Source organism: Littorina saxatilis, unplaced genomic scaffold, assembly GCF_037325665.1.
Source record: "Littorina saxatilis isolate snail1 unplaced genomic scaffold, US_GU_Lsax_2.0 scaffold_1200, whole genome shotgun sequence".
In the NCBI taxonomy this organism is placed as follows: domain Eukaryota; kingdom Metazoa; phylum Mollusca; class Gastropoda; order Littorinimorpha; family Littorinidae; genus Littorina; species Littorina saxatilis.
The window spans coordinates 7,578-22,500 of record NW_027128463.1 but is presented as its reverse complement, the minus strand read 5'-3'; positions in this window follow the sequence as shown (position 1 = coordinate 22,500).

Here is a 14,923-nt window from a genome sequence, read left to right as displayed (position 1 = left end):
TACAATGAGACGGTCTCCTACCTTGCACCTTAGACACGGACTGTGACATTCTTGTTTAATTTAGGTGAAATGCTTGAAACAGAGTGACTCAAAAGCGACAGTTCGATCAGTTACTGACCGAAAAAAACGTGCTCGAGTCATTCGGCGAAGGTGGCGAGCTTTCAAACCAGCACGACTGAATAACTCAGAATGCCTTTCTTCACCATGCCTCTATTCTACACGAGTAACATAGTGTAGTGGTAACGGTTCCGGACTCTCGTTCATTCGCTCCGGGTTCAAGTTCCGCCGGGAGCTATATATTTTTTAATTAATCTTTTCCTTTTTAAGCCTCCGCAATTGCATTCCGGCTGCAAAAACCGGGTTTTGCCTCTGTGTTAATTTTATTCATTTGCAAAAGAAACTTTCCCATGCTTTGAAAAAATCATATCATGTCTTGACTTTCAACTGTACGCGCGTGTGTATATGTGTGTCACTACGGTGAGTATGTGTGTGTGTGTGTGTGTGTGTGTGTGTATGTGTGTGTGTAGTGTGTGTGTGTGTGTGTGTGTGTGTGTGTGTGACGTGTCACTTGTATCATCATAGTTTCAGTGTGTGTATGAGTGTAGATTGAGAGAGAATGAGAGAAAGTGAGAGAGAGTGAGTGTGTGGTTATTTGTTTGTGACTGTGTGCGTGCGTGTATGGGTGCGTGTGTGTGTGTATATGTGTGCGTGCGAGCGCGCGCGTGTGTGTGTGTGTGTAGTGTGTGGTGTGTGTGTGTGTTTATGTGTGCCGTCATTGTCACTTGTGTCATAGTGTCAGTATGTGCATGAGTGTACGTTTGTCTGTGTGTGCATGTGTCGTAAGAGAGAGAGAGAGAGAGAGAGAGAGAGAGAGAGAGAGAGAGAGAGAGAGAGAGAGAGAGAGAGAGAGAGAGAGAGAGAGAGAGAGAGAGAGAGAGAGAGAGAGAGAGAGAGAGAGAGAGAGCGACACTTCTTTGGCAATTTTGGACCAGACAGCGTCTTTATGTATAACATTTCGTCAATATTTATGTATAACATTTAGACTGTTCTGTAAACTTGGTGTTTACTGTGTTTTTTTCTAATTAACTGTTCTGAAATTTGGACAGAATAACCGTTCTTTCGTAAAACACTTCTGTCAAGAGTACAGCAATTTCACCATCTGAAAAAGGTGCAGAACGCCCCTCCGTGTCTACTTTCTTTTTGAGCGGCACACGTGCCTTGCCATTTTCGTTGACTGCCATGTTGATAGAAACGTGCGCATGCGTATTAGTAGGGATTCCCCCAATTTCCCCGACCTTGACCTTAATACTCTCGCTGTCACTACTTTGGCGTTCAAGTCAGTTCATGCATTGTGAACAGTTAGAAAGTTGACTTCGGGAGTTCCCACTTCGAAAAGAGGCCTCTACTTCCAGTGTTTCTTACTTCTAGTTCATGCATACGGGCCCTGGTGGGTTAAGGGTGGATATTTTTCTGATCTCGCAGGTTAACTTATCTTGCTGTGGCTGCGGTTCTTCAGTCTGTTCTCCCCAGCACGGGTTGGTTGGTCTGTGGTGGTAGTGGTGGCGTTTTATTATCATTTGGTTTCTTGTTATTGTGGTTGTTGTTGTAGTTGTTGATGTTGTTGTTGTTGTTGTTGCTATTGTTGTTGTTGTTGTTATTGTTATTGTTGCTGTTGTTGTGGTGGTGGTGGTAGTGCTCTCTCCTTCCCTTCACTCTCCGTCTCTCTCTCTCTGTCTCTGTCTCTCTGTGTGTCTCTTTCAACTTTCTTTTTTGCTCTACTTTTTTTCTACCTCTCATTTTTCTCTTTTAACCTTTTTGATTGGGATAAAAAGGACTTATTGGACGCGCTATGTCCTTGAGCCAGACATGCCAAGAAAACTTTAAAGAAAATGTAGGCGGTCTGTGCAGCCATCAATTTTCTCGAATTTCTTTTGCAACTCCTCTCTATATATAAAATATCTCTCTTACCCTCTTTGTCTGTAACTTTTAAGGCCCCCGCCCCCACCCTCTGTCTATCTGGCTGCCTGTCTGCGTCTGTGCCTCTCTCTCTCTCTCTCTTGCTCTCTCTCTCTCTTTCTCGTTCTCTCTCTCTCGCTCTCTCTCGCTCTCTCTCTCTTTCTCGTTCTCTCTCTCTCTGTGTCTTTTTCGTTCTCTCTCTCTCTCTTTCTCTTTCTCGTTCTCTCTCTCTCTTTTTTTCGTTCTCTCTCTCTCTTTCTCTCTCTCTCGCTCTCTCTCGCTCTCTCTCTCTCTTTCTTTCTCTCTCTCTCTCTTTCCCTCTTTCTCGTTCTCGTTCTCTCTCTCTCTCTCTCTCTCTCTCTCTCTTTCTCGTTCTTTCTCTCTCTCTCTCTGTCTCTCTCTGTCTTTGTCTCTCTTTCTTTCTTTCTCTCTCTCTCTTTCTCGTTCTCTCTCTCTGTCTCTGTCTCTCTCTCTTTCTCGTTCTCTCTCTCTCTCTCTTTCTCGTTTTCTCTCTCTCTCTCTTTCTCTCTCTCTCTCGCTCTCTCTCTCTTTCTCTCGTTCTTTCTCTCTCTCTCTCTCTCTCTCTTTCCCTCTTTCTCGTTCTCTCTCTCTCTCTCTCTCTCTTTCTTTCTCGTTCTTTCTCTCTCTCTGTCTCTCTCTGTCTCTCTCTGTCTCTGTCTCTCTTTCTTTCTCTCTCTTTCTCGTTCTCTCTCTCTCTCTCTCTCTCTCTCTCTCTCTCACACACACACACACACACACTGACACACTCTACCCCCCTCTGTCTTTTCCATCTCTCCTCCGTCCCTTCCCCCTCACGCCTTCTCTCTTTTCCCTTTTCTTACGTTTTTGTCGTAATGGTGCGGGTGGTCGCTATCAAGAGGTGGTCGCTCGGGTAGGTTCGACTCGGTAAGAAGACTGAGGCAGAGGAAGTTTTAAGAGAGAGAAAGCCATGCAGTAGGAAGGTTATCAACTTTCACAATGAGAAACTTCATCAAGCTAAAGATAGAAACAACATCGTTTCCTGTTGTGTCATATATACTATCCATTCAATCCAGAATCCAAACTCTAAAAGTGTGAAGTTGTCTGCTGTCTGGGAAGGCCCTTAAAAAAGGGTCATGTTTACAGCTACATAAATACATGAACAGGACACGTACATGGCAGATTTCATAGAAGCAGAACAAAGAAGGAGAAAAGAAAACAGGATAAAGAAAAATGACCACTTTACTCAAACCGGATTTGTGTAAATCTTTAACCTCCTACTATCACCCTTCTCTCTCTCTACTATTACTACCCCCCCACCCCCCCCATCCCCCTGCAGTTTCACTTCTCCAACATACCAGTCCCCCATATTCCTCCCCCCCCCCTCTCAACTCACTGCCCTCCCCCCCCCACCTCACCCATACCCTCCTTCCCCTTACAGCATAATCAGTCAAGTTATTCAAAATTCTGACACCTCTGTTTATACCCCCTGAAGGGCCTAGTCATCAGTTCTTGTGTAAAGTGCTGTTCACATGACACACTTTCAACCAACTTTCCCCCAACTTTCAGGCGATTCTTGTCAGAACAAAGTCAGTTGCAAATTGCTGCTCATGCGAAAAGCGCTAACGCTCAGATTTGTTTTAAGCAACGATTCGCAGAAGACTTGACCGTTCATGGTTTGTCCGGTTATATTCGTTGTCGTTTTTTTTCCCCGGAGAAGGGAAGTAACTACATTAGCTAAAGCTAAGCAATCAGAAAGCGCGATAAGAAAAGTCTGCGCCAAGTCGCTTGCGAATCGCTGACGACGGAGTCGAGTAGCGCTCAACCGAGTTTTTGAGTTGATGCTAAATCTGAGCTAAATCTGAACAAAATCGTCTGAAGCGTTCACATACATGGCAGACTTTTCGCCGACTTGGTCTGCGAGTCGGAAGAAAGAGAGAGAGATTTAAATTTTACGCCCTCACCAAAGGGGCATGTGAGATGGGAAACCCCGGCTGCATGTATATAAAGAAAAGGGGCATACAAATAAATATTTTTAAAAAAATTGAATGTGCGCGATTTCAAATTACCTTAAATTGAGGGAACAGTTGATTGAAATTCCGCCATGTGAAAGGGTCTTTAGTCTGTACCCTGAAGGTTTGAGCGAGCGCACGTCTTCACCGCTCCTTCTCACAGGGAAGATTGCACAATCCTCTGCTCTTGTTGTTGACGACTGAAGATAGCAGTGCGAGCAAGACCGACACTGAGAAAAACACACATTCTTGGACCAGGGAAAACCCATCTGGCCTTAGGACATTGCCAACGTGTGAGCAATACTTTGCATGGTGTACGTGAGAGCTGAGTGGGCAACTTGAGAATGCGAAACTTGCTTAGTAGGATAAGATCACTTAGACAAATGGTTGTTTCCTATAGTTGTTTGTTTGGTGAGACGCAATGCAAACTTTGCTGAGTTGCAATAATAAAAACAGACGAACTGCAATAGTAATACATTTAAGACGGGAAAATGATGATTTTGTTTTGTTTTGTTAAGAGACAATGTGAAACTTGCTTGGTTGGATTATTTCACACAGGCTAATGGTTATTTACTAGTTGTTTGTTTGTTTGTTTGGTGAGACGGCAATGCAAAATTTGCTGAGTTGCAATAATAAGTTTTACACAGGCAAATGGTGATTTTGTTTTGTTTTGTTAAGAGGCAATGCGAAACTTGCTTAGTTGGATAAGTTCACTTAGACAAATGGTTATTTACTAGTTGTTTGTTTGGTGAGACGCAATGAAAACTTTGCTGAGTTGCAATAGTGGATCTAACACAGGCAAAAGGTGATTTTGTTTTGTTTTGTTGAGAGACAATGCGAAACTAGCTGAGTTGGATTAGTTCACATAGAAAAAACGGTTACTTATTAGTTATTGATTGTTGTTTGTCTGAGTTGCAATAGTGAACATGCACAGACGGACGGTGGTTCTGGTTTTTTGGTTTTGTTGAGAGACAATCCAAAACTAGCTTAGTTGGATTAGTTCACATACACGGTTATTTAATAGTTGTTTGTAGAGAAGCAATGCAACATTTGCTGAGTTGCAATAGTGAACACAGACAAACTGTGATTCATTTGTTTGTTTTGTTGAGAGGCAATGCAACGTGTTAAGGGCAGAATACACCTGCGCAGTTTCAGCGGCACAGACGACGCACTGGATATTATTGATGCTGCGATAGGGATTATGACGAGTACTTGGCCTGTTTTCCTTTCACGCAACGTGTAGCGGGCTGGGATAATCTGCAGTGCGTCGTCTGTCCTGCTGAAGTTACATAGGTGAGCGCCAGGCCTTAAGAAAAAAAAACTACACACAGACAAGCGGCTTTCTAATAGCTTGGTTCGTTGAGATGCAATGCTGATCGAGAATAGTACACACAGACAGACGTAATTTTATTGATCAGTTGTTCCTGTTTTTTTCCTGTTGAAAAGCAACGCGAAACTGGCTAAGCTCATAAGAAGTAAACTCAAAAATAAAATATTATTTATCATTTCTTTACTTTCTCCTTGAAGCAATCCTTGATGTCCTACAGAAACCTTTCAGACGCAAACGAAAAGAACGCGCAGAAAAACCCCAGACAAATAGACAGAGGGACATGCAGCAAGGAAGACCGGCAGGCAGAGAGAGAGAGAGAGAGAGAGAGAGAGAGAGAGAGAGAGAGAGAGAGAGAGAGAGAGAGAGAGAGAGAGAGAGAGAGAGAGAGAGAGAGAGAGAGAGACAGAGAGACAGAGAGACAGAGAGACAGAGAGACAGAGAGAGAGAGACAGAGAGAGACAGAGAGAGACAGAGAAGTCTGAAGTCTGAAGTCTGAAGTCTGAATATTTTAATGAGTAGGCCTTGGGCCCTTTTCATGGAGATGAGCACATCTCAAGCACCAGCATACAAATGCACATATTGAACAAAAACAAGTACATCCTACTTGTATCGCCCTGTTTCGTTTACGGATTATGGATTACGAATGGAAAGCGCCTTCATGACAAATGTAGAAAAACGTAGCAATAGCGGCTTAATTTACTAGTGTTTGAAAACAGCATGGTTAATTTAAACAATGATGGGATTCTAGTGTATTTTCGTGGAATATAATATTCTCTTAACTCAGCATATTTAGGGCATACTAAAACAAAGTGGACTTCATCTTCAGCACTGCTACAACAAAATGGACAAGATAAATCAGCGGAGGTTGCATTTAAATTAAAGCGAAATCGATGCACTTTCAGAGGAGATACTCCCAATCTAAGTCTAATCAGAAGATTTCTAGCTTTAATATGTTTCAAATCACTTAAATAGTTGGATAATCTTAGGGTTGATTTGAAGGTTCTGTACAGAGAGAAACGTTCACTTCCTTGTACATTTTCAAGCCAGGTTTGCTTGTAGGATGAAATAAGTGTTTCTTTAAATGCTGTTAGGAACGCCCTCTCATCGCCAACACCTTGGTTTTCCCATACTTCATGAAAACCGTACATGCACAGAGTGTAACAGATCGAGGAGGCCCATGTTTTCTTATTTTGTTCATGGAGATATTTCAGCATTTTATACGCCTTGCTCGGAAGGCGATGATGTGGCATCCTCAATATACGTAGCCAAAAACGAATGCATTTAACAAAGCTGTTTATAAACAAGGGGTACCTTCCCGTTTCTCCATAAACCATAGCATTTGGTGTTCTCATACTCGTATTCAAAAAACGTTTAAGTGCGAATAAATGAACTCTCTCTATAGGTGTATGGTCTGCTTCAACCCCCCAAACTTCGGCACCATATGCCAGCATCGGTTGAATCTGTGCGTCGAAAAGCTTGAAAAAAATAGCTGGAGATCTGTTACCCAGTTGCCATAAACATTTTAGAATACCAATGACTCCCTTTTTCCCTTTTGCAGCAAAATCATTAAGAGTGTGAGAGAAGGACAGGCGTGAAATTTTAGCTACAACGAGAGAGAAACTGAGAGACTGAGAATGGAGAGAGAGAGCGAGAGAGAGAGAGTGAGAGAGAGAGAGAGAGAGAGAAATAGAGAGAGAGAGAGAGACAGACAGACAGACAGACAGACAGACAGACAGACAGACAGACAGACAGACAGACAGACAGACATACAGACACAGACAGACACAGAAATAACAAAGACACCCAAAGCCGAAGAACGACAAACAATCTAACACGAATTGCAAACAACACCTCTAAAGCAACACACGCAAGGTCACAAACTGATGGTTCGATGACACAATAATCATAATTCCCACGCCTGCTCGAGCAATTAAAACGATCATCGCAGTCACACCTCATAGAATTTGCATTTTTGAATGCAGCTGAGCACAATGAGGCACTCCTATCCCTGGCCCGTAAAAGGCACACTCCCTTCCGTGAAGACAGTTGGGCTCATCATCTCAGATCTGGCCAGAGACGAGTTGCCCAGAGCGGTTCGCCTCGGGTCGCCCGCACTGCGCATGACAGAAAGCCGTTTCTTGGGGCAGTGCAGGAAAGCGCTCACGAAGCACTCAGCGAGCAGCTTTGAAATAATTATGCTCGCCCACCGCGCGCTTCGTATTCCAAGATGGCGGCGGTGTTTAACTGTCTCTGCCTCTGTTTCTGCCTTTGTCTGTCTGTCCGTTAGTCTGTCTGTCTGTCTAGCTGTCTGCATGTCTGTCTGTCTGTCTGCCTGTCTGTCTGTCTGTCTGTCTGTCTGCATGTCTGTCTGTCTCTATCTCTCTCTTTCTCTCTATCTCTCTCTCTCTCTCTCTGTCTCTCTGTCACTGTCTCTGTCTCTCTCTGTGAAATTATAATAACGCGTGAGTGCGTGCAAGTGTGTATGTGCGTGTGCATGCGAGCGACCCACATGGGTGCCTTTTTCAAGGCATAAGCATGTTAACGTACCGGAGCCAAATTACAAACATTTCGTCAAACAAAACGCTTCATGCAATATGTTGCACGCGTGCACATGTGTTGGTGCATGCACCAGCAATTCCGTGATCCTAATCTTCATAAACAGCCCCCAAAATATGTCCGGATCTTCTTTAAACAGCCCTCAAGGCAAGCGTTATACAATAACATGCAAAGTAATCAATATATGAAGTACACTAAACCCACATGCTCACATCGCAGAATCATTTACATTGCACAAAAACAAGAGAGCAGAATTAGTCATGCTCACCATTAAAGACACATGCCTTCTTGCCCGTGCAAACAACCGTCAACAACACCATTTTCATTCGGTTCAAACAGTATATTATTCAGGTTCATCATTTACAAAACCATTAGAGTGAATAATACAATAGAGGAGAACAACAAGGTAAACGTATAACTGTGCTCCAAGAGACATTTCTACTTCCATCATTTTATTGCACCATTGCTTAGAATTTTGGGTCACTTCCTCCGAGCGAAAAGCTAGCAGCAACAGGGTCGCGCTACCCTGGTATTTTGTGCGTGTTTGTGTGTAATCAGCCACTTGCACTTCTGGCACAATGACCGAGGTCTTTTACGTGCTGCAGTGGTGACACGGGGTGGGTCATGGATACCGTCTCTTTGTTTGTTTGTTTGCTTAACGCCCAGCCGACCACGAAGGGCCATATCAGGGCGGTGCTGCTTTGACATATAACGTGCGCCACACACAAGACAGAAGTCGCAGCACAGGCTTCATGTCTCACCCAGTCACATTATTCTGACACCGGACCAACCAGTCCTAGCACTAACCCCATAATGCCAGACGCCAGGCGGAGCATACTGTCTCTGAGTCTGCACATAAAGTTGACCCGGCCCGGACCCGTAACCCGCGGATAACAAGTCCGACTGAGCTATATATATACCAGGCTCTCATTATCATAATTTTCTATCCACGTTTTTACATAGGTATAAAGCATCCTTCGCCTTGAACACACAGGGACAGTCCACAGCCTGGCTGTTTCCTTGCAGTCTACTGGTTTCTGAATCAATTTAGCAGATTTACAATTTGCCAGATACCAAACAAATTCAGCAACAATTTTCCCATTCAGCTCGGCTATTCCTATTCAGCACAGACATTGCGAGAATATGTATGCACAGTGCTTTAAAGATGCCCATGGGGGAATGTGTAAGTGGGCGTAGTCGAATGTCCATGTGGGAATGTGTAAGTGGAGCATATAAGAATGCCCATGTGTGAATGATTGTGTAAGTGGAGCGTATAAGAATGTGTAAGTGGAGCGTGGTCGAATGTCCATGTGTGAATGGGTAAGTTGAGCGTATAAGAATGTCCATGTGTGCGATGTGTAAGTGAGACATGGATGTGTTCATGACTGAATGCGTAAGCACAATGCAAGGAATGGCCAGAAAGGTATGTGGGAGGTGTGTTTATAACCTGCCCTGTTATATAGTGCTATATGTCTTATGTAAAAACAATGTCCTGTTTGTATTATTGTTATGTACCACGCCTGAATTTCTCTATGAGATAATAAAGTATTCTTATTCTTATTCTTACATTCCCATTTAGCGCAGACTTTCCTTATTAGCGCAGACATTCCCATTCAACACAGACAGCAGCTAATTAAGTTTTGGTATATGTCCAAGTCGCGAGATGCCCTTAGGGCATGTTATTGCCTGAACGAATCTATGGTGGTTTTTATTTTACAAGATGAATTACACGGGAAGATATTGTTAAAGGTGGTCGTCTACATTTTTTTTTAATAATCTTATGGTTAGATTTCGATACTAAATTATGTCAAATGATGAATGGACCATGGGGAAAAAAGTTATAGAAAAAAAATATATGTAAAAAAAGATTTCATTTTTGGGTAGCGTGACTCACGCTTCCAATATTTTGTTTTCTGTTTGCTGAGAACATGTGTTTTGCCTAAAAATACTGACCAATCAAATTCATGTCACTATACTTATAGCCACGCCCAAGTGCAGCAACAGTTTGACACTGGAGCGCTGTCCACGGTTTTTTTTAAACGCACGAAATGCACTGGATTTGAGAGGAGTTTTGCGCTTGGCATTTTCCAAATAAGGATATCCTACTATGAGTACTGCGCTGGAATACTACAATGAATTTTCAAACGGCTACACTGGCTTCGTCTTTCCTGATCGAAAGAGGGTGTCTTGTTGATATTTGTAGATAATATACTGCATTTTAATGGTTAAGGTAGGTCAAATGGAGACAGGGATATTACTCTTCATACACAAAGGGAAGCCACTGAGTTGTGTCGCCATTTTTTCCTGGCAGGCTGGGAATTCGAACACATCGAACAGGGAACGCAGAAGAAGAAGAAGAAGAAGAAGAAGAACACGTCGAACATTCGAATGACGTAAATAGAACAAACGTCACATTTTTCAGGCAGCGTAAGTGAATGACGTCAGAAAATGACGACACCGCCAGAAATAAAAACAATGCGACACGCCTCCCAACCACGAGGTCAAAAACACGTGCCCAGGCATCTAATGAAATCGGTACAAAGCCGTTCTCTTTGCCAGTGACATCGTAATAATCACCAAAGCTAACATTGAAGCTCCGGTAGCAGGTAAGAGAGTGTCTCCCAACCCGTGATGCTCACAGCGTGATTGCATCAGAATACCACATGTTAAAACCGGTGTTTGAACTAGAATAACAGCCAGTAGTATTAAGAACAAGTGTCTTGTGTATGCAGCCCTCTTTCTACTGTACGCTGGCAGCAGATAATACAATAATTGAAGTCCTTCGAGGCATAAGGGGCCCATAAGGCGAAAAATTGCTTTAATTCCACCCTCAAAAAGTCCCAGCCTTCAAACCGTAACAAATAACAGTACGCACTATTAAGCAAAATTATAAACCAAGCCTTGATTATTAATTTTTATTATTACACTTGTATCAAACAAGTGACCTCCACCTTTTGATTGGTGTTTTTATTACATTTGAATCGGACTTGTGGCCTTTCAAAGTTGCGGTGACCTTTGACTTTCAACAGAGGTCATATGTAACAGTGGTTTTTAAAAACATAATTTAGTTGGCTCATATATCTGAGACAAATGATCGGACAACAGCCCTTTACATTATCGTGACACATATTTTTCTGAGGCACACTGGACAGTAATAGTGCAAAGGGTGGGGTTAATCAAGGGAGTGAACCCCCCCTAAAAACACCACCAACCTGTCGTTTTTTTTGGTTTTTTTAATGCCGTTTTGATCGCTCTTGCGTTTACAACCCATCTCATCAAATCGTAATTTATTTCCAGGCTACCAGCAATAAAATACCTCAACATGAGGAACAAATTTAAAATAAACTCTGGCAAAAGACGTGACGTCACAAAGTTTGAGTATGCGCAACATTTTCGTTTACCAGTGCACTTCGTTACCTGCCCATTGCTGCTTTGGGTGATATTTTTAAAATGACTATTCCTATGCAGATGTTTGTGTAATTGGCCGTTTTCAAAACATACCCATTTTTCGATTTTTCGGTCCAAAATTCAAAACGGGCACTGTCTTCCGAGACTCATAGCTCCGAAACGAACCCACTACCCTATATTTTTTTTATGCTGAATGCATAGCAGACAGATCGAACTTAAAAAATAACCAACTTTTGGGAGAAACCAATTTATATTTAACGGGTCCAGTGAACTACCTTAAATGGCGATTTCGGTATAAAAATGTAGACAAGGGCCTTTAAGTTTGAACCCCCCCCAAAAAAACAAGAAACAAAAAACAACCACAAACACTTCAAATAAAACATGCAATCATACAAACTGTCTCGCCTTATTTTACGCTCTAATGCCCACGTGAGGTTAAAAAGAATCATACTATAAAGATATATCCGTGAAAATGACTCAACAATCTGTTGCAACACGTTTTAACGAATGCATTCATTTCTTTGTTTTTCTGTCTGTGGCTATGACCTAACAGTATTTGTGTCGTTTTGAAGCAGTGTCATGATAGGTTTGAACTCATCTGTGTCGTGCACCACTAAACATGCACACACGCATTGATGTTATTTTCTTCTTGAGCCCGCTCATATTATCAGCAAAGTGTATAGGGCGCTATTGATATGATTATTTGTATGAGGCATTGCACAATAGTAGCATACATCGTTTAAACAAAACATGCAATCCAAAAGACTGGATACCAAATATTGTGGATTTGCTTCAAAAGATGTGACAGCAGAGGTTTGCTTACATCTAAGAACGCAGAATTAGTTTACAAAAGGAAAGAAGAAACGTGGCCCTTTTGGTGTGACAAAGACAATCTACCTTTTTAACGTTGCTCATTTTGTGCCCTTGACATCATCCAACCACTTCTCTCCCCTTTCATTCATTTCCGTTCCTAGAGTTCTTCCCCTTTTTGCGTGTTTCCCCTCCATTTTCTTTCAAACCCTGTTCGTTCCGTCTTGCGTCTGCTTTTTGTTGTCTTTTGTGTTCTTTTCCTGATGAAGCTTCCAGAAGCGAAAATTCGTAATCGTCTTGTGTCGTCTTTGTATCGGTGAGTACAGTAATCCTTTGTTTTTCAACTTAATTCTGTTGTTGTTGACGATGTTGGTTATTGATGTTGTTGTTTGTGTGTGTGTTGTTGTTACTGTTGTTGTCGTTGTTGTTGTTGTTGGTGGTGGTGGTGTTGTTGCTGTAGTTTTTGTCGTTTTTGAAGTTGTTATTGCTCTTGTTTCTGTTCTTCTTTTTCAAATGTGTGTCCATCTAGTCCTTCTTGATCTCTTTGTCCTTTTTAGCTGTCTTCACCTTTTTCAAATTTTTCTTTCTTTTTCTCTTTCTTGTTTTCTGCTTCGCAATTTCTTCTTCTACCCCCTCCCTCTTCTATTCCAACACATGCTCTTCGGAGTAACATTACTTACAAGTGCAAAATCTCTTTATTTTTGACCTCTCTATTTTTGACGTTTCACCTGCCACTCACCTTCATCAGCAGTCAGGTAATTCACTTAACATTCATGTCGTAAACGGCTGACTAATTAGCACCTACTCCCCCCTCATTCCCCGCCACTCCCCCCCCCTTCTCAGTCCCATCCGCCATAACCTAGCAGACTGTCACCGTCACCCCCCCCCCCCCCGCCCTAAACAAAAAGTAACAAAAATGGAGTTTTGCCAGTGCCTGCGCAGTTGATAGTCATTAAATTTTGGCATCGTTCCACTGGCGGGAAAGGGGTGGGAGGGGGAAGGGGAGGGGCACAAGAGAGGCAGGGTATGAAAGAGCGGGATCGAGTGGGGGGATGTAGAGGTCACCTTTGGTCAGCAAGACAAGGTGAGTCCAGGACCGAGGGGCACGAAGCGAAAGTGGGTGCCAACCATTCGGGAGAGTTAGAGAACAAACCGCGGGTTCTGATTCGTTGAAATCACAACAAATCTCAATGTCAACCAATCCAACACACACACACACACACTCCAACACACACACATACACACACACACACACACAAACAACCCACACCCCAAAACATACACACACACACATCCCACACCCCAAAACACACACACACATACACACACACACACACCCCAACACACATTCTCACACACACACACAAACAACCCACGCCCCAAAACACACACACACACACACACACACACACAAACAACCCACATCCCAAAACACACACACACACACACACACACACAAACAACCCACATCCCAAAACACACACACACACACACGCACACGCACGCACGCACGTATACACACACACACACACACACACACACACACACACACACACACACACACACACACACCCCCGGCTATCGATCCACTTAAGTTGAGACCAAGGAAACAAATCAAAACTCTAGATCCCCCGCGGTCTGATTTAGCAAACACAGTCACTAGCACAGTACCTCCTGCGGTGACAGAGAAAGACTTAAGTGCCGCCTTTTGACAACTTCATAAAACACCCAGCGCAACATGGACCCTCGCAAAACTAGCAGAGCCAATGATATTGCGGTTGAATGGGTGCAACCGACCCCTCTCTCTGGCAATTTAATCGAAGTAGTGTTTGATGTAATGTACTTGGGCCTTAAGATTAATTATAATAAAATAATTTTCAGTCGCACAGAAGAATCTATATGATCGTGCCTCAAGGGCAATGTTTGTTCTTTTGCGTACTTGTAGACAATTGTCACTGCCTGTGGACATACAAGTTGACCTGTTCGATAAAATGATTGCTCCAATTTTACTATACGGATGTGAAGTATGGGGTTTTGGTTCCTGTGAACTTGCTACTAAACTTCAATTGCGTTTTTATAAAATTGTTTTCAAACTAAAAAAATCAACTCCAAATGCTATGATATTTGGTGAACTTGGAAGATATCCACTAGATGTTAATATGAAATGTAGAATGCTTTGCTATTGGTATAAACTGATTAGTCCTATTCATAAAAATAAATTTTCAAGTATTGTGTATTGCTTTACTTATAAATTGTATATCAACAAGATGATTGAATCTAATTATTTATGTTTTATTGAAAAAACTTACATGAAATTGGTCTCTCTGGCCTTTGGACTTTTCAAGAAAATGTTCAATACTCAAGCGCATGGTTTAAAAAGAAAGTAAAAAGAAGCTTGTATGACCAGTATATCCATAAATGGTTTACAGAAATTGGAAAAAAAAAATGTTTTGGAATTATCGAATGTTTAAAGATATTTTTGCATGTGAAGACTATGTCACATACCTGCCATGTGTTTCAATGATGAAGTTTAGAACATTAAACAACAATTTGCCTGTACAGAAAGAACGTTATCTTAGCATCCCGAGGTCAGAAAGAACTTGCCCCAAATGTGTATCACAAGACATAGGTGATGAATTCCATTATTTATTTGTCTGTGATTTTTTCAAAGAAGAAAGAGCTGAGTTGTTACTACCTTACTATTGGAAAAAACCTAATGCACTTAAATTTAATAAGTTGTTTGCTACTAAGAAAAAGAAATTGCTAAAGAATATGTTGGACTTTATCAATAGAATTTGTAACAGTTTTTCATAATTTTTTAATTTTTAATTTTTTTTTATTTACTATAAAAATTATTAGCATATGTCATGAT